The following is a 5239-nucleotide window of genomic DNA, read 5'->3' on the forward strand; positions in this document are numbered from 1 at the left end:
GCAATTCACAGATACACGTCAAAGCTAGGTTTTAATTCTGGCCCTGCTCCTTCTTGATCTTGATCTATTTAATCTCCCTGATATTCAGTTTCCTCATGTTTTAAAATGGGGCTTTGGGTGGGCTAAATGTTAAGGCCTTAGCTGTGCATGGCGTATAAACAGGTGTTCCTTTAATGCTTCAGTCCTCCTATTTCCTTTCACTCCTCTGAACCCTCAAAACTCTTTATTTCTTGTATGGGCTCTACCACATTCTGTCTTGTGTTTATGACTGCTTTTCATATTTCTCCAATTTTATTGTAAGTTTCACGAGCCAGGGATATTGTTCTAGACCAGTGCTTCTCAAATCATTTGTAATGAACAACCATTTATATGTATACACAATCTGTCACAGACCAATATTTTTGTAAAACATAATAAAAAGTTACCATAAATTTAAAAACACAGATATATAAAACATAAGTCCCAATTTTATTATTATATACAACAAACATAAAATTACTCTTTCAAAATGCTTTAAAAACTTCCAAATGCTTACTTTCATTTTCTGTACTTAACCCATTGCAGACCAGTAACCAACAGTTCACTGCTTAGCACTGTGTGGTCTATGGGCCATACTTTGATTGGCACATCCTAGACCCTTGCTCCTCAGGATGAGGCCCCAGCACCAGCAGTTTCGGCCTCTCCTGTGAGCTTGGTGGAAATGCAGAATCACAGGCCTTATCTCAGGTCTATTGAATCAGAACTTGTACACTGAGGTTTGAGAAACTCTCCTGGATCACTGTGACTCCCTTGCATTATTGAGCTCCAAGTTCTCCATAAAACAAGTGCTCAATCTAAAATCTATTAAAAGTGTTTGAGAGTGGAGACTCCCCAAAGAGACTCAATATGTGACTTTTAGTGCATCTGGCAGGGGCTTTTCATTTTATTGGGATCCTGTAACTATTTATTGATTAATAATTAAACAGTTTTTATGGTCCACCCCCACTACCAAAACCATACATTTTTATAGAAATAGATAGCTTCATATTTTTAAAACACAGTCGTATTACCATTTATATTCTTAATGTATGCACGTAGGGGTGTGTGTGTGTATGTGCCTATCAATCTGTGAAGTATGTAAACAAAGAATATAATTCCAACAGTGAACAGTTTGCTGCTTGTGTTTCATTAAGTCAAGAATAAGATTAATAGAGACAGATTTCAAAACTGCAGTATATATTATAGTGAAAGAGGATCACCGTTGAAGTCAGAAATGACTCCATATGAATGCTTGGTCTTTGTCCATTATTTACTTCCTTTCTTTAGTCAAGATTCCCCATTTGTAAAATGGAATTCGTATTCTGATTCTGTAGGATTGATGTAAGGTTAAAATAATTCATATTAGGCACCAGTATGATGTTTCTTATAATGTTAGTACCCAATAAACTTTGTTTTTTTGCAAAGAGAGAAATTAGTCTAAAGTTGGTTTTTTTTTTCTCTTTTTACCTTGTTTGAAACTAGCCTGCATGCTGTATAAGCAGACACTATGAGCACAGCTTCAGTACTACTATTCCTCCTTTTACGACCACCAAGACCAAGGTTCAGATCTGATGGGAAAGGGAACTGGAGGGTTAAAGTTTTTATCATTTTTTTAATGAGGCTGTTGGAAGAACTGAAATGTATACAATGAAATTAGTGACTGTGAAATATATAAAACAACTTCAAAATGGAAAAGAAATTCAATTTGGTAGAGAAATATACAGGAGTTGTTTTTCAAGTACTCAAGTTTAGAATGTTTGTTGCTATGTGTTACAGTTGTAGGTGCTCCACATTTTTTTCTCTGTGGTAAAACTGAATATTCTTTAAAAAACCCTGAATATTCTGACTAATATGAATATGTCACGGGCCCATGGTACCTGTCACAGCACCTTGCTTGCAGAAGATGCTCCATAAATGTTTCTGGAGGAAATTGTAAACTCCTTGCTGTCAGGGACCATGTTTTACCCTCCTTATTCTATGGTCCTCTCGTCAGTTCCATGTGACAGAGCTTCCCACCCAGTGTGCTGCTGTGCCCTGCTGAGCCACAGATGGTTTGCAAGTGTCCGGAAATTTTGACCCCCTAATGCTGCAGGGCAGCCAGGCAGGGCCTGGGAAGCTACAGCAGCCTCTTTTTATTTATTCCACAATCATAGTGTTCTGACATGAAAAAGGTTGGGAGAGGTGGCTCCATCCTATCTTCTTTCCTGACTAGAATCATTGATATAATGCACATTTCTCCCGTGTACCAAAAATCCTTTGAAATGAGACCTAAATTTTTCTCATCGTTGTGTTACCTCCACTTCCTCCCTCCCAGACAACTACAAGGCATTTTTTGATGAATTTGGGTAAATTCTCCTCAATTACTTTTATTATAAACTTGACCTTTTTCTCTAACTAAATGTCATTTCTTCCATTACTTTTTCAGATATATCATACTACAACTTGGTGCCTCCTAGCACGGGTACTATTGAATTATTGCTCACTGTGTAATGTTAAAGTTTTTCCTTGTTCAATTTAATCCTCAAGAGAAAGCCTCAGTTTGGCATTTGTATGACCTTAACATCCTCTCAATCTCATACTATTTTCCTTCTTTAACAGCAGGAATACAGGACCTCAAGTGTTTTAGTAGGCAACAGTCTCTAACTAGAATTGAATAATTTTGTTTTATCTTCATTGTATTTATTTTCATGGTTTCTTTTTTGTAAGCAAAAGATTAGTTTCATTTAAATTATAATAAATCAAGGTACTTTTCAATATATGCTCATTTAAGTAAAAAGATTAGTTAAAAATTTTAGGGCTTCCCTGGTGGCACAGTGGTTAAGAATCCGCCTGCCAATGCAGGGGACATGGGTTCGATCCCTGGTCTGAGAAGATCCCACATACTGCAGAGCAACTAAGCCCAGGTGCCACAACTACTGAGCCTGCAAGCCACAACTATTGAGGCCACATGCCTGGAGCCCATGTTCTGCAACAAAAGAAGGTACTGCAGTGAAGAGTAGCTCCCATTCCCAGAAACTAAAGAAAGCCCGTGTGCATCAACGAAGACCCAATACAGCCAACAAATAAAATAAAATAAATAAATAAATTAAAAAAAAATTTTAAGCTCATGCACAGAGCACACTCGAGTACATCGATGTGGTAAATACATTTAAATTATATGCAAATAACTGAAATGTACAAAGCACCAGTGTAGCAGAAAGGGCACTGGGTTTTCAATCTGAAGACCTGCGACTGGGCAAGAGCTTTGTCAGTTACTCAAGCAAAGTCCTTAAACTTCCTTAAACACAAGTTTTCCCCCTCATCTATTGAATAGGAATTATAGCTACTGCCTGAAACAGCATTTCTTGTGAAGTAAATGAAAATGTCTATGAAAGAACTTAGTAAACTAACAAGAGTTACACAAATGTTAGTTTATTACATATTTTATGAATACATAATTAATATTTCATATTATAATTTATATCACAATGTTCTACAAGAGACACATATCGCAAGATGCACTATATGAGTATATTAAATTTTAAGAATTTGGGCACAACATCAAAAACAACAATGATTTTTAAAGATTTTATAGAATCTTGCAAATCTTGATAACACTGGTATCAGGTTTATTTTCAAGGTTTCTTACTAGCCAAACTAGTTTTAGGGTTAGCTGAATACAACTAACAGAGATAACTGGAAACAAGCTATACACAAAAGTGGGGCTCCAAGAAACTGCAGGCAGTTGAGTAATTCCATGGGCAAAGGGTGAAAGAAAACCAGTAGATGGCAGAATGCAGGCAGTACTCTGAGGAGAGGTGATTAGGGAACTGTGTTCACGGATGGGCTGGCCTGCTTGGAGCCTCAACAATGTAACCATGGGAACCTAACAATGATGTTGGGAAGCAGGAAAGGAGGGGCACCCAGAGACTCTGTGGGGCTGTCACTGGTGAAGAGTCAGGCAATGTGCTCTCAAGCAGCCTGCCAAATCCTGCAGTAGACTGAGGCTTTGTGAAACTTGGAGAACATTTGTCTCCTAATGGTCCCAGTCCACATACTTCAAATAGCAAATAGATAAAAGGGGTAGATTTGGACTTCCTGGGAACCTTTACAAGACAAAGCCATTTGGGCTCCCACAGGCTTGATTTCACAGTGGATGCATGATGGATTTGTGGAGCCTAGAAACCAGAAAGGAGTACATATTTGAATTTCATAACAAACACTCTCTATTAAATGGTTTATAGAACTTGTCAGAGGGGGCTCTAAGTGAACAAAAATCATAGAAAGAAATATTATTATTTCTCACCTCAGCAAATCAGTGGCAACAAAGTTCCCTGGGCTTCCTGAAGCTTATGTGAAAGTTTTAGAACTTATAAATCCAAACATGTTCCAATACATTATGCTACTAAGTAGTCTATTTTTTAAGCTTGAATGATCCATGAATATTATTGTATTATCAATTATACCAGCAGTATCAATAGGACATTCCTCATGCTGGTGGTTCTCAAAGTGTGGTCCAGGGACCCCAGGAAGTCCTCAAGACCCACCTGGGGGATCTGTAATGTCAAAACTATCTTAATAATAACTCTAAAATGTTATGTTCCTTTCTCTCTCATTCTCTCATGAGTGATCAGTGTTGTTTTGCAGGATCAACATGAAGTGCGATGATATAACAAACTGAATGCAGAAGCAGGTATAAGAATCCAGCTATCTTCTATTAAGCCATCCAACAGATTTGTATAAATGTTAAACAGTGCCACTGTCTGGGTAATTTTTTATGGAATATATAGTTATTTTTCGTTAAAAATATGTTATTTATGTGAGCAGCAGTTTACACGTAATCAATTAACATGTAATGGGTTTATTATCATTTTCAAATGAAAATTTTCTCAATTTTAATTTCTAATAAGGAACCCAGAAATAGATATGTAACATGCAAACCACAGATGTGTAACACACATAACACACACTTTGGGGTCCTTATAAAGGGGTCCTGATGCCAAAAATGTTGAGATCTACCAGGCTAAGCTCTTAAGCTGCCAGTCCCTACAGGGCTAATTCTATCTGTGTTTTTGTATTTTCTGGTACTGACTTCAGGAAAGGTAACTCTATTAGCAACTTCAGCTAGGTAGCAGCTGGGTTAACATTTGTGAATATGCAAAATTCCCTGGTGGTCCATTGGTTAGGACTCTGTGCTTCCACTGCAGGGGCCCTGGGTTCTATCCCCGGTTGTGGAGTTAAG

At 37.5% G+C, this 5239-nt stretch overlaps 1 non-coding gene across 1 annotated transcript; it reads right to left on the reverse strand.

Moving 5' to 3' along the window:
* Positions 1-1484: 1484 nt before the first annotated feature.
* LOC130843333 (small nucleolar RNA SNORA61) lies at positions 1485-1611 on the reverse strand. Its single transcript, XR_009050926.1, has one exon. It is a non-coding gene; the product is annotated as a small nucleolar RNA SNORA61 (small nucleolar RNA).
* Between the last annotated feature and the right edge of the window lie 3628 nt (positions 1612-5239).

This window comes from Hippopotamus amphibius, chromosome 1 (genome assembly GCF_030028045.1).
Source record: "Hippopotamus amphibius kiboko isolate mHipAmp2 chromosome 1, mHipAmp2.hap2, whole genome shotgun sequence".
Classification (NCBI taxonomy): Eukaryota; Metazoa; Chordata; class Mammalia; order Artiodactyla; family Hippopotamidae; genus Hippopotamus; species Hippopotamus amphibius.